The sequence below is a fragment of the Ambystoma mexicanum genome, chromosome 4p (genome assembly GCF_040938575.1).
Source record: "Ambystoma mexicanum isolate Mex_15411 chromosome 4p, UKY_AmexF1_1, whole genome shotgun sequence".
Taxonomy (NCBI): domain Eukaryota; kingdom Metazoa; phylum Chordata; class Amphibia; order Caudata; family Ambystomatidae; genus Ambystoma; species Ambystoma mexicanum.
This window is the reverse complement of record NC_090927.1, coordinates 590,504,833-590,531,899: the sequence shown is the minus strand read 5'-3', so window position 1 is coordinate 590,531,899 and position 27,067 is coordinate 590,504,833. Positions and strand designations below refer to the sequence as shown.

General features: G+C 45.5%; 1 protein-coding gene across 2 annotated transcripts in view; it reads right to left on the bottom strand.

Annotated features, from left to right (window-relative positions):
* Nucleotides 1-12,825: 12,825 nt before the first annotated feature.
* Nucleotides 12,826-27,067, bottom strand: part of MLIP (muscular LMNA interacting protein) — a 2,218,014-nt gene continuing 2,203,772 nt past the window's right edge. For both annotated transcript variants that reach the window (XM_069606136.1, XM_069606137.1), the window contains exon 14: nt 12,826-14,751. The gene's annotated coding sequence lies outside the window, so the exon portion shown is untranslated. The remainder of the gene's footprint in view (nt 14,752-27,067) is intronic.

The window sequence follows — 27,067 nt, the reverse complement described above, 5'->3', positions numbered from 1 at the left end:
CAGGTGACGCTCCCTCTTAATGGTGGCATTTGACAGTCTCATGTCCACGCAGATGCGGACGGCACCTGGTTGCTTGGGCTTTGGTGCCACCACTATGGGTGAGACCCACGGGGTTGGGCCCTCCCCCCTCTCGATAATATCCAAATCGATGAGTGATTGAAGCTCTTTCTCCACCTACGCCCTCAGGTGGAACGGGATCCTTCGATGCTTGAGGGCCGTCGGCCTTACTGACGCATCAATGTGGAGTCGGATGGGGTCACCCTTCAGCTTTCATAACCCTTGAAAGATGCTTTCAAACCGTTGCAGCAGGCAATCAATGTCTGTGTGGTACACACCCAGAGTTAAATGCACAATGTCGAGGGCTTGGGACACGGCACAACTCAATAGGCAGTGCGGGCTCACACTCGTCCCAAATAACCTCGCCTTGATCTTGTTCAGCCCGTGTGACACCGGGGCATGAAGACTCCCTGAATCAGCAGCGGCGTGTTCCCTCCGAAGGAGTATATCCAGGCTTTGGACTCCTCCAACTTGGGAGGACCTCTTTGTGTTCAGCAGCCAGCACACATACCGATGCCCCTGTATCTATCAAGACTGGGGTGGGCACCTCGCCAATGTTCATCGTGCACATCGGCTGCCTGCTCTGCCTTGACCCAGTAGCTATGCTTGAGATGAAAAAGATGTCCTCCTCTTCTTCTTCCTCCTCGGCGATGTCCAGATCTTGCACGCCCTGCTTAATTGATGACACACCCCTCACTCGGCGGGCATTGCCCCGACTGACCTCGCTGGCCCCCTCGATGCAGCCACTGGGGTTGAGGCCCTGCACACTCTTGCATAGTGTCCCGGTGTGCCACACCGTCTGCAGACTCTCGTCTTTGCAGGGCCCTCCCCCGTGTGTGGCAAGTCATATCCACAGTAGGGTCACGACTGGGTATTTCTGGGTGCAAAGGAACTGTCTACTCTTCTGGGGGCACAGCGCGCCCTACATTGGGCGGTGCGCCCGATGGTGAAGGCGTCTTCACCCTTCCCTGGGTGCATTGCTACGTCCATTTTCGCACCTCTGGACTCCGCCAGTTCATCCGCTCTCCCAGCGTAAAGAATTTGCGGCAGCATCAGGCCTGGCTCCCTAAGCACCTGCCTCCCCAGCTTTCCTTAGCTGCACCCCTGAACCAGCTGGTTCCTCCCCATCTCCTCCTCATTCACCCACCTGCAGGTGCTTGCGAGGTGTCTCAGCCGTGCACAGAACTGGTCCAAAGACTCCTCCCCTTGCTGCTTCTCCGCACACATTACAAATCTGTCGAAGTCGACATTCGCCATGGAGAGGAAGTGGTCTTGGAGGGCCTGTTTTTCACCGCATCATAGGTGACCACCTGAAGATTGAGCTAGTCATAAATCCTGTGGACCTCCGTGCCAGCTGAATATACCATTGTGGCCACCTTCGCATTGTCATCCATCTCTCCTGAGGCCCTGAAGAACATTTCTAGCTTTTTCACCCACAATAGCCACTTCGGCCCCAGCTTGGATGGTGGGCCTGTGGTGTCAAATTCAGGCATGGGTGCCAAGGTACTGTGCAACCTGCGTGGAATTGGCGCTGGGGCTCCCTCTTCTCCCTCCTCCTCACCCGTGGTGGTGAATGGGTTGAGGGTATTGCAGATGGGTCAGCCCTGGATTGCCTGCACTGAGCCTCAGGAGTCTAGGATGTTGTCCAGGCACCAAAGGCTTTGGATGGAGGCGTGGTGGGCCTGCAGCAGGTGTAGGAGGCGCCTTCAGCCTTTATCTTCTTTTTTTTTGATGAGCCATGGCCCTTTATGACAAAAGGGCCATGGAGTGTCCAAAAATTGTCTCAGGATGATCCGGATCACAGCCGGCGCATGAGCACCCATGCGGTCCACAACCGCTGTGATCTGCATGTATCCCAAGATGGCCACCGGCCACGTGTGTAGGTGCGTGACCGTGTGGGGTAGGAAAACATTTTCTCTGACTCGGCAGCAGCCGGAGCAATGTTGCGTTCCCAACCGTCACAGTTCCTTGTCTCCAGTGTTAGAGGTGGTGTGTGACTCCCTGGCCCACAGCATGCACACACACGCTTGCATGCATGCATACAGGAACACACACGGGACGCGTGTTGCTAGTACGGGGTCCCGGCTGCAACTGCCGTCCGGGACCTCCTTTATTAACAACACGCATGCACGGCCCGGAACGAGGCTTGCGCATGCACACAATGCGTATGTACTACGCAACACCCAGTACCAATCTTACCCACTTTCTACCTCCCTTGTTGAATTCTGACTAGCATCACAATACTTTTTTACAACTAAAAGACAACCACCACAGAGAGGCTTTTGCCACTGTGACCTCTAACAATGTGGGTCTCAAACATCACAAAGCTACCATGATAGTAAGCCACTCGCCACTGCAATGCACCAGCGTTTTGAGGTCTTATAGCTATGAGGTGCCAATGCAGTGAGGACTTACCACTCAGATAATCTGCCATTTCGAGATCTTGTTGCTGCAAACGTCGAGCATTACAAATCCTCTGCCAAAGGGAAACCAAATGAAAAATGCTTTGCCCCCTGCAATATCTCACCTACTGGGATACTCCACCCATGCCAATTCTTTCATCCCTGGAAAGGGATATTATGCCCCAAGACAATCTCCAACTGGGATAGTTCTGTCACAAGGATAGCTCTGCTCCGTGGATACCTGTACCCCTGGGCTACTTCACCCCTGAGAAAGGCTACCCTTAAGATAGTTCTGACCATGAGATAGGTCTTCCCCAAAGTCTGTTCTTACTACTGGGATAAACCTACTCCTCATATAGGTTCACCAGTGGGATAGGTTCACCCCGAGGAGAGGTTTACCCCTGGATTAGGTATGCCAATAAAATAAGTTTAACCCTGGGAAAGGTTTGTCCCTGGGATAGGTTAGCCCCTAGGAGAGGTTTACCCCCTGAGATCTTTGGCAATAGAATACCTTTGTCTCTACACCCGAGATAAGCACACCCCTGTGATAAGTCTGCCCCCTAATAGTTTGACCCTAGTATTAACAGGCACATCCAATAATGTTATCTCTGGGACAGTCTACATCTGGGATACTCCTCCAATAATATAAACCTACACAGTAGCCACTGAACTAAGTTGGAATAGCCCAAACAGAAACAGCTCAAGTAAATATCAGCCACTGAACACCAAGAATTAGGAACATTGACCATGAAAAATAAGCCACCACAGACAAACGTATTGCAAGGAAAAGGAGAAAAAACCCAGTAGACAACCAAGCAACCATCAGGAAAGACCATAACAGCCAACGTAACCCAAAAAACTGGCCTGGATCAAACAAGAAACCTGCACTCCAAACAACAAGCCTGCACTACAGAAATGCCTCATATGAAGAAAGACAGGCACACAAAAAACAACCAAAATAGAACAAACTAAATGGAAGAAAACAAACCATCTAAAACTACTTCACCAGAGAACCAACCAACAACAAGAAACAGCACACCTAATTGCCCACTGGAAGGGAGCCCCTTCACTGGAACAAGACCATAATCACTACGCCTCTCACACTACGTTTCAACTCAAAACTAGACTAAACATACGTTGAACATACAAGGAGAAATGCTGGAAACACAATGCACAGACATGAAATATGCCGGAACACAAGTGAACAAACTTGGCGAGATGCAAAGAATCATCAACAATAGCTGACAAACAACCCCAAAGAAAACATAAACCCAATATACAATATCCACATAACAACGAAACAAAAGCAACAAATCAGAATGCAGAATCAAAACAACAAATGAATCAACACTAACTCAAATCGCCAACACCACCTTTGAGGACAAACAAAATCCAGAAAACAAAAGGATACACTGCACCCTAGTCAACACAAGATCAATAAGAACTACTAAATGAGGGAACGTATATCACATTCATCACCAAAAATGTCATAAATCAAGATGTCAGAGTAGCAAATCAACTTCAAACTGAAACAAGTCAACAGAAAATGAAAAAGAAGAAAAGGATTTGCTGTTGCATACAAAGATCACCTTTACCAACAGCACCGCCAATGAGCATCCTGAATCGTGAATCACTCCTTCACCTAGCCCTAGATCACCCAACGAGCATGTCATTCCTACTCCTCAACAGACTGCCGAAATACAACCCTACTTTCACAGAAATAGTTGGTGACAGTCCTCGAAATCCTTAAGGTCTGAAAGAAAAGCTGCTGCTAGTACCACTGTATGTTGCGGTGACACTCTTCCCTTTCTTCTTTAAAAACCTAATTCATTGACTTATGGAAATACTGTGAATAAGAAGATTATAGGAGTCATACAAACTACTCCTTCATGTGAAATCAAAAGTACTCAGAAAAGGTAGCACCATGAAGGCCTAAAGAGTACATCATAGATATGGAAAGGGACTATAACACTATTCTGAGGAGGACTCAGCTACCAGCCATAAAAATAGACAAAGGGCTGCCCTAAAGGAGAGTGAGGGAACCATGGAGAAGCCAGCTTGAAGGCAAAAATGCCTTGGAAGTTCAAAACCGGCAACTAAGAGGCAAGAAGAAGAACCAAGTCCTTGGTTGAGAGGTCGGAGGAAGCTTTGCAAACTAGAAGGAGGCCAGACCAATGTAGAAGAGAGAGGATCCGGCTAACAGTGGCATGACCTTATTGAGGTGGACCAGTTGATCCCTTAACGCTGATACCTGTGAACCGGGGGCCCTGCGGAAAAGAAGCAGGCCGGGAGAAGCAAGGAAAAAGTGGTGGAGAATGGCCAAAGGAAAAGAGAGGGCCCAACATCCCAGGAAGAACCATCAACGTGGTCCCATGAAGAAAGAGGTAATGGGATCCACAGTAAACCCGGTAGGGATTTGAGGGAGAAAAACAAATGCATCGGGAGGGATCTCCCTCATCTCAGTAATTGTTGTAAAGCAGATCAAAGCATTGGGAGTGATCTTCCTTGTCTCAGTAATTGTTGTAAAGCTGATCAAAGCATTAGAGGGATCTCACTCATCTCAGTAGTTGTTTTAAAGCAGATCAAAGCATCAGGATGGTTCTCCTTCATCTAAGTAACTGTTGCAAAACTGATCAAAGCATTGCAAGTGATCTTCCTAATCTTAGTAATTGTTGTAAAGCTGACTAAAGCATCAGGAGTGATCTCCCTCGTGTCAGTCATTCTTACCAATCTAATGAAAACACGGGGAGTGATCTCCCTCATCCCAGTAATTCCTGAAAGCCTAATCAAGTCATCAGGAGTGATCGGCTTCATCTCAGTAATTGTGGTAAAACAAAGAGAAGAAAACTTTGAGAGGATTCTCCCTCATCTGAGTAATCGTTTTAAAAGTAAGCAAGACGGACTAAAATGTGGGCGTGATCTCCCTCATTGCAGTACTTGTTGTAAGATAAAGCAAAGTGGAATAATCATCAGGAGCAATCTCCCTCGCGTCAGTAATTGTTGCAAAGCTTGCCTACACCTTGGGAGTGATCTCCATCATCTCAGTAATGGTTGCAAAGTCTGCTAAAGCCTTGTGAGTGAGCTCACTTCTCTCATTAATACTGGCAAAGATATCCAAAGACTTTTGAGTGGCCTCCATCTTTGCAATAGTTATAGTAACAGTAAGCAAAGTCAATTAAGCATTGTGAATTATCTTTCTTATCTCAGAAATTCTTACACACTGGATCCAAAAGTGATTGAACCACGGAAAGTAGAATATTGGAGGACATGTAAATTACCTCCCAGAAAGCATGGGGAGAAGTGCAGAGCCTAATAAGAATCATTAAGAAACATTGACCCGAAAAGCCAAGTGAACCAGGAGAATGGAGTCATTCTCCTGGTGTCCTAGTACAGATTTGTTGATTCAGAAACCAGGGCAACGGTAACCTAACCAGAGGACCAGGAGAAGGGAGTAATTCTCCTTGTATTGTGCATCATGGTGGAACATGAATATTTACTTAAGACTTTCAAATAAAATCCCCAAGGTGGATACCAGTGAACCAGGAGAAGGGAGTCACCCACGTGGTGTTCTTTATGTTGTTTGTATATATAGTGGTAGGGCTAGAGCTATGTAGTTTTGGACTGATAACAGCACTTTTTCATTTGGATAATCACCCTGATGTCAAGCACCCATGCTTTCCTTAGATATTTAGGCAATACGCTTTTGAATAGGGAGTGTTAGGCCTTTTTTATTATTGTTTAATAAAGAAGCATTCATATTACGATATCCCTTTGTCTGACTCCTTCCTCTGGCATGCCACATGGTTCACACCCCCTAAGAGCACTGAAGAAAACTTACAGGAAACTGGAGCAAGAAAGGAGGAAAAAATATGATCAGCAAAAATAAATCACATACTAAAGACAGATATGACTATATAAAGCCAAAATAAGCAAACACACATACACTACAACAAATGTATCACAAACTCAAGCAACATCCAGAAAGAGATGTTCAGCATCATTAACGTGATAAGAAACCTGACAGCCTGCAAAAACATGACGACTCCCTCACAGAAAATGTGCATTGACCTTGAAAACCACTTTAAAAACAAAATCACAAACATCCAATGAGTCATCAAGAGTACACCAAAAACACCAACAACACCCTTAACTAGCTGACACCAGAACCAACTGCAAGACTAACTGACTTCTCACCAATCTCAACAGAAAAATTTAACAGCCTAGTGAACAAAAGCAACAGAGCCATCTCATCTGCAGACCCTTGCCCACCAAATATGTACAAGACTATACTCACCCAAAAACATCTGTGCAATACTTCCACAGCCTCTTTAACCACTCTCTAGCAACAGGAAACGTGCTACCAGCCTTCAAATCAGCAAACAGCAAACCACTCCATAAAGAACCAGCAGCAAACATGGAATGCCTAACCAACTACCAACCAATTTCAAACATCCTGTACCTGGGAAAACTTTTATAAAGCTACATTTACGAACTAATCTTGGAACATTTAGCAAGAAAATGGATTCTAGATCAGGCACAAGTCGGCTTCAGACCCATAAGAAGTAATGTAACAGCACTATTATCTATATGGGTCTATCTAAAAACCAATGCAGATTCCAACGCCATCTTGGCACTAACACTATTAGATCTATCAGCCGCATTAGACACAGTCCACCACAAAATGTTTATCAAAAGACTCATTGAAATGGGACACAGTGTTACTATGGTTGAAATCCTACCTGGCTGAAAAACAGAAACAACTGGGCAAACCCCCTTGAACTCAGCACAATGTAAAGCAACCTGTGGAGTCCCCGAAGGCTCATCACTCTCTCCATTCCTCTTCAACATCTAAATGACCCCTCTGCAACATCATAAAAAGACATGGACCCACCTGCTACAAATATGCAGGCAACACACAAATCATCTACAAAGTCAACACTACTGGAGAACAAGACCAAACTATTATCAACTACTTCAAAGAAATAAACAACTAGATGGGCACCAAAAGCATCATGCTAAACCCAAAAGAACAGAAATCATGATCACACCCAACAACCTGATGACCCAATACGAGATGCCATGGCCTACCGAAATGGGAACAGACCGTACCCTTCCAAAGTGGTTAAAAACCTTGGAATTGTAGTGGACAATGAGTTAACACTTGAACCACAAGACAATATGGTAGTAAAGAAGTGCTTCTTCCACATACACACAATCAAGCAAATCCTACCTTTCCTTACCTTCCAACATAGAACACTCATGTCAACAACATCACCTATCTTGGAATGCTTGAATAACTCACACATTAAATAGTATGAATTCAGAATGTGGCAGCAAGACTGCCCCTCAGGCTTACTAAGAGGGAACACATCCCACCAACACTGAGAACCCTACATTGGCTACCAGTCAAAAAATAATTCTCTTAAAAACACTCTGCATAACCCACAGAGCAATCCAGGGCCACAGAGTAGAATTCTTGAAAGGACAAATTGCCTTCTACAAACCAACAAACCAAAATGAACATTAATGTCTAGCAATGACATTCACCTTGAACCAAAGCATGTTGGCAACACTTTGGAATTTACTCCTGAAAGAAATCCGAACAACAGAAAATCATCTAAAATTCAGGAAACTGCTAAAAACATGGGTCTTTAACTCACTGGGCTGTACAGGAAACACAGCTGATACAGAAGAGAAACATCCAAAACAACCACAAACTTATGATCCTAAACCTAGATGCGCAACAAAATACGCAAACCAGTATAAATGAATATGATCCCTGCTAGACTAACTTAAACAATGCAAAGTCACAAACAACACACATCATTAACCATACTAAACATTCTCCTATATCCTACTTACCCGAAAAACCGAACACAACGCAGAGATACCTCTACAGCAGCCGAAATATAAAACCATCACAAACTGCACACACTTTGCAACACAATACAGAAAAATGAAGCTCTCAGCACACACCATCCTACACATATACACCAAACACAACCTAACCTCGACCAACTACACACAAACAAACCCAGCACAGAGTGACCAGATTCTCCTAACTGAAACTACCTAACAACAGCACATCAAAGCTCTCTAGTGCTCTATCTCTCAATCCCTCTAACCATCTACCCCCCAAACCATCCTTCCTTTTCGGATCTGTAAGCGTGCCTGGAGACCATAATAATGGCATTGGTGCCAGGTAAAAATCACAATAAAATAACATATCCATGATTGGATGTGGATGGTGGGGTAGGCTGAAGGGGGTGAACGGTGTCTGTGGAAAAGTGAGAGGAACCTGACAGACATCAGTTCACTCTAACATCATTACAGTTTTGCCCATGTGAGATACATTGATCCTAGGAGCACCAGCTAACCTGAATAAACTTAGCAATAAATGCACTGCCTTCAACATTGATGGTAATGACATTAAAGTGGCAAAAAAGGTAAAAACTCTAGGTTTCTACCTAGATTCAGCCCTTCATTTAGGCAGGCAAGTCAACGCCACTGCCTCTGCAACTGCATATACTTGCAAGTTGATACAGGCTTCCTTTCCAGAGAGAGTTGCATTATATTAGCGCGAGCCCTTATCGTCTCCAAACTTTATTATTTTAACGCCCTTTAATTAGGTGCTAGGAACTACATTGTCAATAAACTCCAATTCTCCAAAATAATGCTCTTAAAAGGGCTTTGAATATTCCCAGGAGACAACATAGCTCAGATGCCAGCAGAAATGACAACTGGCTTTCCATCAAAGACAGAATTCAGTTTAAAACCTCATTACATAGTTGGAGGTAGTCTTGCCGGTAAAACCCGGCAGGCTGCCGCCAAACAAAATTTTGCTGGCACCCAGGAATGGTCAATTACCAGGGTATTATGACCCTGGCGGACCCGGTAATTGCCCTATCCTGGGTTCTGGAATATATTCTTCCCCTTTCAATAGGAATGGGGAAGCCAGATGCACCGGCACCATTCGTGAGAACTCGTAGTTTGCCGATCCGGTAGTAACGGCGCTGGTAGCTTAATGGCGCCGTTACTACCGGACCGGCAAACTTGTAATGATGCCCAATGTCCTTAAACCACAAATGTCTGAATCACGCTGCTCTGCAATACCTCAGTGAGAATATTGTGAGAAAATCCTCTACACATCCCACAGGGATTGTAAACTCTGCTTGTCTGGTAGTCCCCAGATTCAACTTGAAAGAAGCAGGTGGGTGTAGTTACCCCAATATGACTGCCCAGCTTTGGAACTCCCCCCCCCCCTCTCTGAGATCAGACCAGTCCTTCCCTAGCTTCAGGAGAAATACCAAAAGTTGGTTATCGCTTAAGGACTAGTGATATGCCTTAGGTTCCTCAAGAAGGTCCTGTATTATGAAAACATTGGGCCTCATTATGAGTTTGGAGGTAGCCATGCCCTTAATAAGGGCATGGATGCCTCCGAACTGGGGTCCGGGACCGCGGTCCCCGAATGGGGAAATACTGGGCTATTCCGACCTTGGAGGGCCCAGTAATTCTTCATTCGAGGAACCCTTCTCTATACCATTCGAGCCCCCATAGGGCTCAATGGGAATGGCGAAGGTGCTAACAAAGGGCCCGTTTATAACGGGCCTGTTGTAAGTACCTTGGTCTGCTCGTGGGACCCGCTAAGGGCGCCTGGTAAAACCAGGCGTCCTTAGCGGGTTCCCGCAAGCAGCCTCGTAATGAGGCGGTAAGGGGTTGACGGCTCCAGCACCTTTACCGGCGCCTTTAATCCCTTACCTCCTCACTTGTAATGACCCCCTTTGTCTTAATGAAAATGGAATATACTTGAAATGCGCCCAGATACCTTAGAGTTAGGTGCGCTTTATAAATCAATACACAAACAAACAAACATTCACTTAGCAGTTTGTGTATATATTACAACTATTGCCTATGCATGCTTACCAGCCAGATGGTCTAAGCAACACAATTGTATGACACAGGGGGCCTGATTTACAAAAGACTTTTTAAGTGGCAAAACTCCATTTCTAAAACGCTTTGTAAATCAGGTCCAGTAACGTCCCATTGGAAACCTCTTTTTAAATCAGGCCATTACTGATGAGTGATTTCAAATTCCAATTGATCACGTGAGAACATGTGCTGAACTGCAGTTGATACCCTTCGGAATCAGACTAAGTGCAGTGTGATGAGGGATTATTAGTAGTGGCGGCATAGCATTAGAAAATATCCTCTTTTTGTACTTCTGAAAATGAACATCTCAAAACATAACATATGTCACTCGCTAGGTGGTAGGAGTTTATTTCATAGCATGGCATGGACACATTGTTAGTTCATGAAAATGAGCATGTGATATTCGAGTTTTCACACGTGATATCGATATTGGATTCTATGCCAAGTGAAATACTTTTCAGGACAATATTATGTGAGAAACAGCTTAACATGTTCACGCTGGGCTCATGGTTCCTTGTGCTGCGTATGGCAATAGTTAGGGAGAATGTTCATTTTAGTGCTGAATTCCTCCCACCTTAGAGACCCCCAGCTCTTTTGCTGGAATGTAGGACCTCTTCTTTTCTTCGTTTTTCACAATTTTCTGTTTGTGAGGTCTTTCTTGTGTTTTACTCTGTGTGTTGAGCCAGGTTTGAGCCCTTTTTTCATTTTGCCTTTGGGGGATTCAGCCCAGAAGTCCGCCTTTCTCTCCAATGTCTCTTGAAAGACAGGATGTGAGGGAGGTTCCTGAAAATCTCCTTTCGTTTGTTTGGTTTTGGGACTAGAGGCAGAGTCGACCACTGGGAGAAATACCCAATGAAGAAAATTTGAATGAAGCTTACTGCATCCTCCTGGACCTTTGAATTACCCGGTGAAGCCCTGCTGCTGTGTCCTTTTTCAACTCGACAGAGCAGCTCCAGAAGGGCTGACTACTTCCTTTGTGTTAGTTGGACCAACTAACCCCGAGACGAACTCCACTGGACCATGTTCCCTAACTGGTTTCACTTCTTTGCTACTGCAAGAACTGAGTGCCCGGGGCCGAGTAATGCGTCGTTCAGTACAATGTCTGAAATCCAGCCAGAAGCTCCAGGAGTTGCCTAAGGACCCTCCACAAGCAGGACGACCAGAGCTTGAGTCCCCTCATCAGAGTTCAGGACCCGAAGAGTGAAGGAAGCCCAACCGCTATCTGAGATCTGCGACAGTGCAGTTTACTAAGCGCTGAAACCGCAAAGTACTGCTGAACATGAAAAGAGCCCGTAGCTGCTGACGACCTCCCAACTACTGCTGCAGGAGTCAACAAGACGTTCTCCCTCTTGTCCCCACGACTGAGGCTCACGACTGAGGAACACAGGGTCTGCACCGTTGTAACAGGACAGAATCCAGCTGGACCACTCTACTTCAAACCAGAGGTACTGCCTGTACTTGGGGTACTTACCTCGTTGTCTTTTAGCTGTGCTTTTCGTCTTTTAGCTGTGCTTTTCTCAGTTGGGAATTGCAGTGGCTTACTTTTAGTGTTGATTTAAACTCTCCTTCCACAGGCTTAACAGTTTGTGACCCTACAAGTGATTTTCTAACAAACTTTCTAACTGTGTGCAATACTTTGATTCTAAGATGTGCCTCAGCTCCATAGACTGTGTCAAATTGACTTTGTCTGTCCTGGCTCCCTGCAGACTGTTCTAGCCCATTGACCTTAATATTGTTTGTCCCTCAAAGGTGGTAACTTGTTTTAGACTGTTATTGCTGGGAAAGGCTTGTTTAGATTTCATTGGAAGATGTAAGTGTCCTCACATATATGGAGAACCGGTTTAACCTTTTTCCTTCCCTAAACCTTTCTTTTCTGCAACCTCAGAATCTGCAAACTATAACTAGTGTGACATAAAAAATGCCATTACTGCCCTTGTGATTGAAGTCACCTCAGGATGTAGGAATTGTGTAAGAAGCATATCCAAAGATTATCCACTGACTTGTTTTGATTCTGAGGAGTATTTTTAAAGTATATTTTGACTGTTACACAGATTGCCTTTTTAAAGAATGCTTATTTAAAATGTGATGTTAATTAAAAAAATTACTATGTATAACTGAAACCTTGAGTTTAAGTGTAACTTGGTTACTTGTATTGAAGACCCTTCTTGAGATAGGCCTGGCTGCTCAGTCACACTACCATCCTGTGTAGTACAGACCTATACCAAAAGGTGGGTCACCTAATACCAAGCAGATAAGTGTTGTGTAGTCGCCCACAGTGGGACTACATCAATTCTTATCTAACAGCAATCCAGTTTCTAAATGAATGAACAGCTCCTGGAATAATGGAATAATGAACAGGTGCATTAACTCTTTTAAGTTGTCTTAAAGTTTTTTTTTTTATCCAACGCAGTGGGTCGAAAAGATTCAGTCACTGATGTTACATTTCCATTATTATTTTTATTTTAATAGACAGATTTGAGAAATAATTTACAGCACAGTGTGCGAGCCGAATATAATAAGTAAGGCACACACTAAATTTCACTGCTTGTGTCGTCATATCAAATACTTTTTAAAAATGCTGAAAAATGAAGTTTGCATTGTGGGGAATTTCTTTTCATATCAATGGGATATAGTAAACCATGTGAAAACAGTTAGATTAAGAATATCAACGAATAATACAATTAGGAATGAATGCTGATGTGAATTGGTGATAACTTGTCAAATTAATATTATACAAAGTCTTTTGGAACTCACAATACATATTTACAATTACTGAATCACTATGTAATATGATTTATGTCGTGCATATCGACATTGAATGTTGCTTAACCGTAATACTGATCTGAGTGATGAGGCTGTGCACAGACTGTGGGCGTGATTTATATAGAGGTTTTACAATGGTGCAATCCCATTGAAAATCGCCTTGCAAATCAGGCCCTTGTTCTATATTCAGTTGAAAAATGCAAGCTATTCATACTAGCTGTTCGGATTTAATGGATATACATATTTGTTCAAATCAATGTTAGTTTAGGGAATTCATATCAATAAAGTGGATGCACCCTGATATTTTCCACCCTTGGACTATAAAATGCAATTTTTCATATGGCTTTATTTTGATGTGAGTGAACAATACAATGCAATCAATTTAACATTAGAAAAGAAAGACATGTCAAATAAAACCAAACATGGATTACTATAGCATAACTCAATATAATATACTCTCCATATATTAATATGCGTCGATCAGATTATTTTATTTTTGTTGTTCAGAAATTACACTTATTTCCTAAACCAATCTGACTGTTGCCAATAACTAATCAATCACAACACGTTCTATGCACATTTAGAGCACTTGAATGATAATTAACTTCATTCACTGCCCAGTGTTCTGCCGTGTGGGATGCACACACAGCTCTTTTCGTGCCACACAAATTAGGTGTGTATCTAAAAGGGCGTAGATATCTCAGTTATGGACGTTTTAACGAAACATTGGGCCTCATTACAACCCTGGCGGTCCGGGAACTAAGGTACCGGTAAGCATGCAGGTACCGCAGTTCCTGGACCGCTATACTACGAGTTATGGTCACGGGTGCCTGCCTCCCCACCAGGTCTGACCTGGCGGGCACACCGGCATCAGAGAGCACAGCACATCGGATGCACCGGCAGCACTCTGAATGCGCCGGTGCAGGCGACGTCCCCATCCCCATTCTGCCTTATGGGGATGGGGAGGCCCTTGTTGCCGGCACCCAGAAATGGGCAATTACCGGATCCGCCGAACTCGACATGACCTGGTTCCTGCCCATTTTACGGGGTCCGGAGAAAAATGCAACTCCGGCATCAGCCGTGCCGGTTTTACCGTCATGGCTACCGCCAGAGTTGTAATGAGGCCCATTTTATTTCTAAATGTCAGTTTCTTTAAGCGAAACACACCTTCTTAAAGCAAAGAATAATTACACTTTTCTAAAACAAACCCTTCTGAGCATAGCATTCCAAACACAACATGTCGCTAACTTTCGTGGCTTTAAAAGCAGTTTTCCCTTTAACTCATAGGGATATATTGCATGGATCGAAGACGTATGAAATGCTAAGGCATCGCATTAGGTTCCTAACACGTGATGCAACTATTTCACACAATTCTTGTCACCAGAAACATTAATTTACCGAGCCAATTCAACGGCTATTACTCCTGAATTAGAAACAATAAATGTGCTGGTAAAATAGTATATGATGATACAGTCTTCCGTAAAAAGATGGCTGAAGTGCGAATCATGCATCCAATTGAGCAACATCAAACAGACGGATTTTTGTATTCCTGTCTCCCGATTTTCGTTCCGATGTTGTACCGATTTCCTACAGAATGTACCTATAAAAATGAAAGAAAACATTTCAGGAAGTCAATCTATTTATTTATTAATAGAACATTACATTTAAAAATATCGTTTACTGACATAATTATTAGTCTTTGCAAATGATCGTATTGTTTGCTTAATTCTATAGAACACAAGTCTGCACCTGCGGCTCTCCAGATGTTATGGACTATGACTATCATGGTCCCTCACCATAACTATGCTGACTTGGGCTGACAACACTTGCAGTCTTATTCCTCTGGAGAGCCAACCTTTCATCCAATTGCTGTTACTAATAAAGGCTAGAAGAACTATGCATTATTTTCGTTTAGCACCTGTGGCGGGCGATCCAGCCAATCAGGTTACTTGGATTGTGGGCTGAATCGCACAATAGAAGTTTGCGTTCCAAGCAACCAGATTGCTGCTCCCCTGTGCCGCCATCTTCCACCAACGATACCCTTCCCCCTGTTCACTGTTCCCTTCCTTCCCTACCACACTCATCCTATTCTTTTGGAAGTGGTGCAACCACCGCCACCACTCCATCCTCCCAGGCTGTCATGGAAATGGATGAGGGCTCCACATAGCCCCGTCCTTCAGCTCAACGGTGGCCATTTTAGGTATGTTTTGTTGTATAAATAACAGAGATGCGCTCACATCCCGTTCATTCATACAAAATACATTGCTGTCAGCACCCTGAGTTTCCGGCTATAGTTATTAATTGTTAATTTTGCGGTAAGGACTACTGGTCCCAGTCACACCCAGTCACCCACAGTGGGGGAGGAGGCGAGAGTAGCCCACAATGTAGCACTCCAAAGCAGGGCATGTGTCACAATGGTGCAGCACCCTATTGGACTATGGACTTTACACCTTCCAGAGTTGCATAGACATAAAGGTACAGGATGGGAGGGGCACACTCTACTTTGTGGGATGTTTTTACCCATGCATCCGAGCCCTACATCAAAAACTGTGCAGTACTGGCATTGAAAACATCATGATGGCCAGAGATTCCCAGAAAATGCCCAGGGAAGTGCATGAAGAATAGGCTGCCACTCATTTTTGCCGATGTTATGGGCACAGAAGGGCACTGCCTAAAACCACCATTGGACTACCCACACAGTAGTCTGAAACCATTGGGAATGGCAATGCTGATTGCCAAAAGCAACCTAGAATTGTGGGGAATTCATTTTCTTAAATCCCAAAAATGGGTGCATTACCAGTACTCACCACTATCAGAAAGCCGGCGTTTTAAAACAACACCAGACATTTGTGTAAAACTGAATAAATGAACCCAAAGCAGGCCAACGAAAGACTTACTGAGAGGTGGATACAATGTAAAGTTATATTCTGAAGTGACTTGAAGGTTTATAACAAGACTGGCTGAGCTGTGGATTTCAGCAGTTTAAGTAAATTTGGACTGAAAGACACTAAAAATCTAAATGTTTAAAAGAAATGAGTGACCTACTTTTGAGTGTCACATAGGTTGCAATTGTTTAAATGTCATAGTTTTAAACTTAGAATCAGCATTCTAGCTGCATATGTAAAAATGGTTAATTTTATTTGAATGCAGAAAACTGGGTAACTAAAAGTGACATTAGCTGGGGCCTGGCTTAAGGAACTGAATTCTGCCCACCAGCTACCCCCGACAGGAGATGAGACTTGCACAACTGCTGTGTTCCCAGGCCTAGCTGCCTTTTGCTGCTCCCACCAAAAGGGATATGACACTTCTCTGATTGAATTACCTGGGCTCTGCAGGAAATTGAACAAAGCCCTGTCCTGACTCAGGCAAATGTTTTATTATGGGGGCCGTAAAAGTGGCTTCCTCCTGGAAGGAAAGGGGAGGAGCACTGCCTGTGAGAGCAAGCTGGCTTGGCAGAACTGGAAAAACCAGAAATTCAACCTTGTGCTGGGGGGAAACCACACCCCTGTAGCCAGAATATGGTTTTAGAAAAAGATGAATAACTCATAGTACGGACTTGTCATAATTATTTAAATGATACCATAATTCTTGTGATTTTTCTGCCCACATTTTAAGAGGTTTTTAGAACCGGTGGTATGATCTGGGGGCAAACTAGCAGTTAAGAGGGTATTACTTAAAATGTATGCATGTTAAAAATCTGACACTTCATCAAGTAATGTCCATACTCCTTGCGCACATGTGTATAAATTTGGGGTAATGTCCGATATTACGAAACCAGTTAAACAGTGCAAATGTTCCCATTTCTGAATGCAAACTCCCAGGAAGAGCAGATTTGGACAGGGTATACCTCCTGTGATATGTGATGGGTGCATGCAATTTTAAACAAATGTGTACCTGTGCAAATATGTCTTTTGGGTCAAAATATAGATTGTGTGTAATTTGACAGGGGTGGGTTCTTTGTACCATAAACAGACCTCATCATGATGACACTTCATTTCATTCCCCCAATCAAGGGGAAGAGGATGAAGTGGCCAATGACAAGTGGAGAAAGGTAGGGCCTAGGAAGCTAGCCTCTCCACCCATTTTCAAAACACATAAAAGCAGACAGTCAGGACAGATAGAGACATTCAATTCCATCTGCTGCTGGACGCTCTGCCGGGAAAATCCATACTTTACCTCCATCAACCTCCAGAGAGCCAACATAGAGACTTCAATCTATCCACCTTCAGAGACCAAGACTTTACTTCAGAATTTGTAGCAAAGAGGTCAACTACAAGCTAAATCCCTCTTTAGCAGGCCTCAAATCATTGCCATTATCACAGCCAGGCGAGCTGTTTGAAGTCTTTGCAAGAACTCTTGCCATTTGCCAGAGAGCAGTGTTGTATCCAGAGAGAGACCAGCTGAACCGGAGACCGGTCTATCCGGACCCACAGACCTGATCATAACCAGAGACCCAGACCAGACCGATGTTCGCAGAACTAGAGAGCTGACCCAGACGCTGTGCGCAGAGACCGATCCGTGGCGAGGCCCATTCTATTTCTAAATATATTGTGAGTACCTAGCAGAACTGTGCAGAACCAATCTCTTAGTTAAAATAATATAATTCAATCTATTTTAATCTAACCAGAACTGTCTCCTAGAAGTTGTACCTTGTAATTTTGCAAAACTGTCACCTGTCATTTTCTAGTTGCAAGCTGTACTTGTCACTTTGAACTTTTAAAATTTCAAATCTGAAAAACGACCTTTACCATATCGCTCATATCTCCGTGACCGTTTGTCTTAGAGACTTGCAGTAACTTTCCTCTGAAAGCTGGGAATCTCGGCTTTTCAAAGAACCTAGAACCTCATTCCTACTCCCGATACTTCTGCCGCAATCGCGAAAAACGCACTCGCCAATTTGCCGCGATTTGCAAATTTCTCCACGTGTGAAAACAGCAGCTTCCCTGCTTTCCTTGCTAAAAATTCGTTTGCCTCTTAAGAACCATCCCTGAATCATTGCTAGAGTGAGCCTGGACTAATATTAACTAGATACCACTCACCCTGAACCTCTAGAGGGAATTAAAAGCATTTTAGCATATTTTTCACTTCATTGCCAGCACATATAAAAGCATTTTGGGCCTGTGTTTCAAACTTCTGTAGTCTAAGCTTGCTGGGGTGAACTGAATCACATTTGATTGCATTTCTGAGAACTGTGTGCCTTCCTTCCATTTCCTTGCATTGCATAAAGGGGGGAGTGGATTGCCAGAGAAAAGTGATTACATTGTTTTGTTGAAATCATATTGAGTATTTTCTGTACTGCCTTTCATTCAACATTGCATCCATCTGAACTTATATGAAGCATTCTCTACCACCTTATTCTTCTGTTCCTATTCACAAGTGTGCTAGTGCCAGACTATCCATTATTGATTACTGCACAGATTAAGTGTGATATTCAATTATTAATTATCATAAAGTGTGATATATATGTATATATATATATATTGTTTAAATTCTCAAATAAACCTTTTAACTTGCAAAACAGAATTACTTCTTGGCTCAGTGGGGTCAGGGGGATTCCAAGAGAGGGGTGTTATATAGGGGTAGTCATCCAGAACGCATGAACTGGACATAAAGATATATCAATAAGGGTTTCCATTCAGTATCCCAGACTAGGCATTGACTTAGCTGTAGTGTTGAATTGAATCCTCTTACAAATTGGGGGCTCGAGCGGGACGTTTGGGTTAGATCTACCATTTGTGCAGATTAATACATCGTGCCAGCTGACCAGATACACATATCCGGTCGGATCACCACGCTGTGTTACGCTGTAAAGCACTCCTCAAAGGAACGCTCTAAGGAAAAGGTCTGTTTTGCAAAAACAAAATACAAACTTCTGTAAGTCAGGAAGGAACTCAAATCTCTAGAATGACGACCTTAGTAGACATGAAAATAGCCAGAGAGCACTTCTTACATAAGTTATTTGTGAGAGGTGAGTGGACTCATCAGGACCAGACGGTCTGGTTGCAAGCAGTCACACCCCAGATCACGGAAACAGGGTCAGATATATGGAGAGACCAGGGTCCCTTACATGTGGCCCTGAGTGAACTATATATGTCCTCTAAGGCCAAGGATTAGCACAACAAGATTGCCAGGGTAGCGGCATATTTATATTTACATATGGGAGCCATGCAGGACAAATGTGCTGAAGGCCAAGATCTGGCGAGTAGGCCACTGCTGGCATTACAGAAGGCCCAATCTGATCTGGACTCTTCTGAGCAGAGGCTGCAGAGGAGCCAGGAGTCAGAAAATGATAGTAGGCAGTATATCATTAAAATAAAAGATGACATGGATATACTGCAACAGGAAAAGGCTGACCAGGATACTAGATTTCTGGCCCTGCAGAAGGAGCACCAAGACAGTTTGGACTCCTTACTGCAGAGCCAGAAAAAGCTGGAGCAACAATTAGACTTTAACAGGGCATGCACAGAGCAGGTAGCCACCCTGCAAAGTCATCTAGATAGAGTGAAGGCAGAGAGCAACAAGCTGATTTTGAAAGACCTGGATACCCAGGCAGAGTTTGATGAAGAACGCCAGAAATCTGGTGCCTTCCAAAGGCAAAGGGACGACCTGGCGTCACAAATGCAGGCTCTTAGCCAGGAAAGAGACGCCTTAGGCCAGGAAGTCTGCCATTTAAAAAGAAAAACAGAAGAAAATCACTTGGCCCTCCAGGGGCTGGGTGACCTCCAAAAAAAACGCCAGAACTTGTTAGAACACACCAGGAGGGTGGAGGATGCTCTGGCAAGAAAGGAGCAGGCCAATAGGGACACAGCTCAGGAGGTAACCCTCCTGCAGCAAAGACTGGCCCAGTGCTCCAGGACCAATCAGGAGGCACAGAGAGAGAATGAGGCTCTCTGCCAGCACAATGATAGACTCCACCAACAGGTAGCGATGCAGGAGAGACTGATAGAGTCTAGTAAGGCCTTAAATGAGGAACTGAAGGCGCAGGCTCTTGCATTGCAACAGGGAGCAGGGGCGGATAGAGATGAGGTTCGCTGGGAAAGAGAAACTCCTGAGCATAACCCCAGGAGCCCTAGTACCAGAGGCCTTTATCTCTCTCAGTCCCGGGACTCTGCCACCCCCATGCCCCCTGGCGCACATGAGCACAAGGCCACAGGGATGGCAGATTACTATCCAGCCAGAAGCATGGGGCTCATAGGCCAGTACCACCCAGGAATGGAGGGGCGGGCATCCGGGTATGGGCACCCAAGCACAGTGCAATTTGATGGGGAACCCCAGGAGAGTAGGCCCATTAAGGGCATCCTGAAAACCTCTGCCCAGTTAGGTCAGTGGGGGGGGTACCCATCAAATCCTGGCAGCAAGGAGGGATCTGAAGACTCCTCTGAGCGGTACAGGAAACAGGAGACCAGGTCCCCACATTCTGCCAGCCATTCCCAGGCTCGCAGAATCCGGGAAAACCTGGAAGAACAGACGGGAACCTCTGGGAGCAGTGCCTCTGAGTCAGAAGATGAATGGACCAGGGTTACCCGGACCAAAAGGGCCAATAAGACAAAAAGTGCCTTGCTTAAGGACCCCTTAAAGCAGATTAAGGCAATCAGGAGCATCATCACGCCTTATCATAAGAACGCCAAGTATTCTGTTTGGGAGCACTTAGAGTTGTTTGAGCAAATGATGGAGACTTTCCATTTGAAGGACAGCCAAAGCTGTATTCAATATGTAAAGTGGACCTTCTCCCCGGAATACTCCAGTTTCTTTGCGGGGCTGGAGGACCAAAATCATTTAAGATGGTCCACCTATAAGGCGGCCATCTTGAAACATTTTTCTACTCATAGAAATCCTCAAGAGGCTCGCAAGGCAGCCCACAATTTACAATGTGGGGAGGATCAGGCCCCACAAGAATTTGTGCAGGAGTTAAAGTGTGCTTTTGCACAGACCACAAGAAGGGTGCGCACGGATAGCAGAGAATTTATTAATACGTTTTTCCATGCCTTGCCCAAATACATAATGACCCAGCTCGTGAGGGATTTTCACGAGAAAAGATCTTTAGAATGGGTCATTGAACAGGCGACCCGGATCTATGAGGTGCAGAAGCCAATAGAAAATAAAAATAATGCGCCCAAAAACCCCAAAGCCAACAACACCCCTGCTGCTGCCAAGGTGGCAGAGGTAAAGGTCACCCCCGTTTTAGAGTTGGAGATGGGGGGCCTAAAAACCTACCTGCACCTAATAATGCTAGGCCCAGAGGGTCCTCGGGCCAGTCACAGACAGGGAGCCACGGAGGCATCCCCACAAATGGGGTCCCTCGCTCTCCTGATTATGTAAGCCCCCGTTACAAGGGAAACAGACCCAACCTGGGTTATGTGTGGAATCCTCCAGCCCAAGGGGGGGATCCAGCCAAGCACCTAACCCAGAGAACTTCCCTCCCAACTTCTCACAGGAGGGCAGAAACTCACCAAACCCTGGGCAGAACTTCTTCCCCAGGTATCCACCCAACTTCCAGCCCCAAAATCCTCCACCCTTCTTTCCCCAATTCCCTGAGCCCAGACAACCGAATCCGGGAGAGGGGAGGCCAAGGGTGGAGGGGTATCCAAATCTTCCCAACCAGGGGTACTACCAAAGAAGGGATAGCTATCCTTCCTGGGATCAGCCCAGGGGAGAAAACAGGGCCCCGTATCAGCCTGAGCGGGTTTCCCAGTTAGAGCGCCAGGTTCAAAACATGGCACGGGATCTGGGTCACATACTGAGGGCTCAGCAGAACCCTCAGATCGGCATGCCGGCGCAGAACGCACCCAACTCTGGACCTGGTGCTCCAGAACAATGACGGGGGCAGCACCCCGATAACTCACCGGTTCCCAGGGAGGAGGCACAAAGGGAAGGGGGGTGTAAAGCCTTGGAGGAAGCTTCCTTCCTCACTTGTAAACAGCCCCTGGAAACCCGGGAACCGGAAACAAAATCTCTTGCCCCTGAAAGTCTGCCTCCTAAGGAGCAGAGGGGGGGTAGGAGAAACAAAAGACCCAAACAGACTCAGTTTGAGGAGGAGGTACAGATCTTCCAATTTGAGGGAGAGGGATCCTCAGAGGATCCTGGGAAAAGGATCTTCTCCTTCAGAGAGGGGGGAACTCCTCCCAAAGAAAAATGGGTCCCTAGGGATGCAAATCCAGACTGGGGAGATGTGGAGACTGAGCTACCGCCGCCCACCATCTCATCCCAGAACCAACAGCAAGAAAATCCCCTGGTTCAAACCCATCCTAGTGACTGCCTCCAAAATGGGGGTCGGCCCGGAACCGGAGCCAGGGGAACCCACAATGGCTCTGATCTCCAGTTGCCAACTTTTTCTTTCAGATTCCCAAGGCTCTCCACAGAATTCTGCCCAAATCTCTTCGCTAGCGATGTCCAAAACCAGAAAGTTAGCCCACCAGTTGTCCCAAAATGTGCATTGTCTGTGCCCCCTTGAGGAGAAGGAGGGAAGATACTATGCCCCGGTACAAGTACAGGGGCAGGGTACAATTTTGGCACTGGTGGACACTGGATCTCAAGCTACCCTTCTGTCCAGAAGGGCCTTTGACGAACTGAATGCAGGAAGGGGAGAGAATTACCAAATTCCTCTCACCTCTCTTCCTGGACAACTGCAGAACTTTGACGGGAAGGAAATTCCCGTTGAGGGGACTGCAGACTTGGACATTAAAATTGGGCGACCCAAGGTGAAACACCCGGTCATAGTAGTGACTCCAGAGGGCACCCCTTGTTTACTAGGGAATGACCTCCTGAGAAGGTTGTCACCCCTAATAGATTGTGTAAACAAGGTCCTCTGGACCCAGACTAGCCGACCCATAAAATTAAAACAGAGTGTCAACCATGTTAGTTTAAACGGCACATGCCACATGGTTGAACAGAAATCTGACCAAGTAGAATTTCACTTCCAGAATAGCCAAATTCCAGACGTGACAGTAATAGCAGTAGGACAACAGACTGGTGATGAAGGGTCCTCTCTATTTCTGAAAATCAACCTTCCTTCCAGTCTAAAGTGGTATTCCACGCTGGAAGGAAACACTCTGAAATTCTATACTAATCCACAATCAGAAACTCCCACTCCTATAGTCCAGAAAGATGTGAAACCAGCTCAGAGCCTGGCTGATATTCAGCAAATTGGAGAGCAGTTGTTCATCCCTGTTCAGTTAAATGACGGGAAGGACTCTGTTCTCGCCCGAGTGTGTGTGAGCAACGGTAAGAGCTTCATCAGCGAAGCCATGTTCCGCCAACTCCCAAAAGATCCAGCCATTCCCATATTCAAACTGATAGACAAATGGGAAATGGACCTGGAAGCGCCTAATTCAAACATCTCCTGCCAAGCAGGTGTGTGCTCAAAATCTCCATTGGCAACAAGAGCATAGTCCATAATTGTTGGGTTGTGCGAGACGTCACTGCCGCCTTTTACTTAGGCAGTGACATTCTCAATCGCTTTGCCATTAGTTTGGACCTAATAAACTTCAAAGCTTGGTCCCGATTAGCGCATAATCCCATGGGCTTTGATGATCCAGAAAAAGCATTTAGGTCAGCTCAATTGCTACCTTATGCAGTTGATATTCAGATTAAAGAGGAAGTCACCATCCCAGAAAGGACCCGACAATTCTCCCTGGAAGTGAAAGTTAAAAGCGGACAATATTTGCAAAACCCTGATGCTTATATACATCTAAATGTTACTCTCCAACAGCAAGGGTTGGGGGTAAACCCAACTCCATTAGTCAACATAGAACATGACACCATTCTAATAGAGGTGGATAACAGCGACTTAAAGAGTATTACTCTAGCCGCAGGCACCATTATTGGAATGGCGGTTGATGACCGACATTTTTCCATTGATGAGGTGATTTTCCAGGTCCATGAGGGCTGCCTTTCCCACCTGAAGCCTCCAGTCCAAATCAGCACTCTGACCAGGGACTTCTCCACCCAGCTGGAGGAGGCCGCTGAAATAGCCAAACCAGAAGTCTTTCCAGGCTTCAGGCAGATGGTGGAAGAGAGAATCAACCTAGCTGATGCCTGTGTGACTCTGGAACAAAAGCAAAAGTTGAAACTTGGATTTCCAAGATCTCTTTGCGGTAGACTCATATGACTGTGGTCGCACTGACATCCACACAACAACAATCCCCACGGACCCTGGCATGACTCCTGTGTTTGTGAAGCAATATCGCTTGCCTCTCGCATCAATGGAGTCCCTTACTGAAATAATTAAGAACCTTGAGTCCCGGGGAATAATCCGTCCAGTCCACAGCACCTTCAATAATCCGGTGCTGGGAATATTGAAGCCAAACGGCCAGTGGAGACTCTGCGCCGACCTCAGGGAGCTCAACAAACGGGTCCATACTTCCCGATGGCCTCTGCCCTACATTGACCAAGGGCTGGCCCAGATCCAGGGGTCACAGGTATTCACTGCAATAGACCTGACCAATGGATACTGGACTGTGCCTGTCAGTAGGGAGGACCAATACAAGCTGGCTTTTACCTTTGGGGGCCAGCAATACACATGGACCCGGACTCCCTTCGGATACCTCAACTCCGGCAATTTATTCAACATTTTCCTACATAAGGCCATGCCCGACCTGGGTGCGAGGGGTAACCTGGCTTATGTAGATGATGTCCTCATCAAAAGTTCATCTGTGGAGGAACACATAGCGGAGATCCGTTATGTTCTGACACAGTTGAGGGCCGCCGGAGCAAAACTTTCCTTTCAGAAAGCACAGTGGTGTAGAACCCGTGTTAATTTCTTGGGGCATGAGATTACTCCTCAGGGTCTCTGTCCCCAGGAAAAGAAAGTGGAAGCACTTCAGAAACTGAAAGACTGCGCAACTCTGCGGGAACTAAGGAGCCTCCACGGACTGACTAATTACAGCAGAAAGTTCATTGAGGGCTACGCAGAGATCACCAGACCCCTGATTCATCTCCTGAAGGGGGGTGTCAAGTGGGAATGGGGTCCAGAACAAGCCGAGGCGGTAAAACAACTCAAGAGAAGCCTCTCACAAGCGCCTTGCCTAGCTTACCCTGTCAGAAACAAGGAGTTCTTCCTGGAGACGGGGTCTCTAATACGTGCTTGACAGCAGTATTATACCAAAAGCATGACAAGGTCAATAAAGTAATCTCCTATGCGAGCAAAACTTTATCCTCTGTGGAGGAAAAATTCAATGATTGTGAGAAGGCACTCCTGGCAACGGTGTGGGCATTGAAGAATTACCGCCCGTTTATCCAGGGGAAACACATCATAGTGGAGACTCCACACCAGCCTCTGCAATATCTCCAAAGTGATAGAATCCGGCCCGGAAATGTGAGTAATTCCCGAATTACTTCCTGGATTCTGTCAATGCAAGGCTTTCCTGTGGAGGTCAGATATGGCCAAAACAAGAAGAGTCCCCTCGCGCAAGGTCTGGCTGACTTGCATGATTGTGCCAGAGAAAACTGTCTCGAGGACGAAAGTCTAAAAATCAAGGACAACACGGAGGCATACCTTAATTCCCCACACAAAGTCTTTGAAGAGGACAAGTGTGAGGGAATGCCCACTGTCTATGTGGATGGATGCTCGTACCATGTTGACAACGACGGGGAGAAAGAACTGGTGGCCGGCGTAGGGAATGCATGGGTGAATGAGTCCCCAGAACCCTCCGCTGGATACAAAATTGGTCCCCGAAGTAGTCAGGTGGCAGAATTGATGGCTGTGTATCAGGCCATCCTAACTGCTGTCCAGCATCAACTCCACGAACTGGTCATAATCACAGATTCGGATTATGTACGGAACGGGTTCGTGGAGCACCTGGTCAATTGGAAAACCAGAGGCATGTTATGTGCTAACAACAAACCCTTGAAACATGGGAAGTTGATCCAAAACATTGATGATCTGGTCACCTCGAATGAGATGACCATCTATTGGAAAAAGATCAAGGGTCATTCCAAAGTAGAGGGACCAGACAAAACTGGAAATGACTTAGCTGATCAGCTGGCCAAAACCGGGGCAATCCAAGGGGATCTAATTTAGATTGAGTCCCTGTTGGGGGAAATCCAGGTCACTGCTATCACTAGGTCCCAGACAAATGCTCACAACGACCTTTCAATTGCACAATGGAGTAAGGAGACCCCTGATGCTGATTTGATTACAGCTCAGAAGGGGGATCCAATTATTGGTAAGTTTTACCAACACCTTGAGGACCCTGATAACTTTCCCCTGACAGATACCGATTACACTGGGAAAGAGGACCTAAGAGTGCTGATGAAATGTCCAAAAATGTTCCGAATCCAAGACGGTTTGTTGGTAAGGAAATCCAAAGCTGGCCACGATCAGTGGGTGGTTCCTACCTCATTCTGAAGCCTGATGTTAAGTCACGCCCATGATGCGGCCACTGCCGGTCATAGGGGGTTTCACACAACATTGGAAATCTTAAGAGAGGTTGCATACTGGCCACACATGGGGCAGGACCACAACCAATACTTGAAGGGGTGTCTTGTGTGTGCACAATTTCAGCCATCATCCCTCACGCACCGTGCGCCTCTCCAAAAGAGGGGGATGACACTGCCATGGTCAGATTTACAAATCGACTTTGTAGGCCCCGTGATTCGCTCTGCTAGGGGGAATAAGTACATGTTGACTGTGACATGCTTGTTTACCAAGTGGGTGGAATGTCTCCCAGCCCCAAATTGCAAGGCATAAACTGCAGCTGCCCTGATGATTAACCACATCTTTTCCCGTTTCGGTCTACCTCAAAGGACTGAGTCAGACAGGGGTAGCCACTTCACCAGTGAAGTAATGACAAAGATGTGGGAGATACTGGGGGTCAAAAGGAAGTTGCATATTGCTTACCGGCCAGCTTCTTCTGGGGCAGTAGAGAGATATAACCGAACCATTGTGAGCATATTAAAGAAGTTTGTGGCAGATTCTG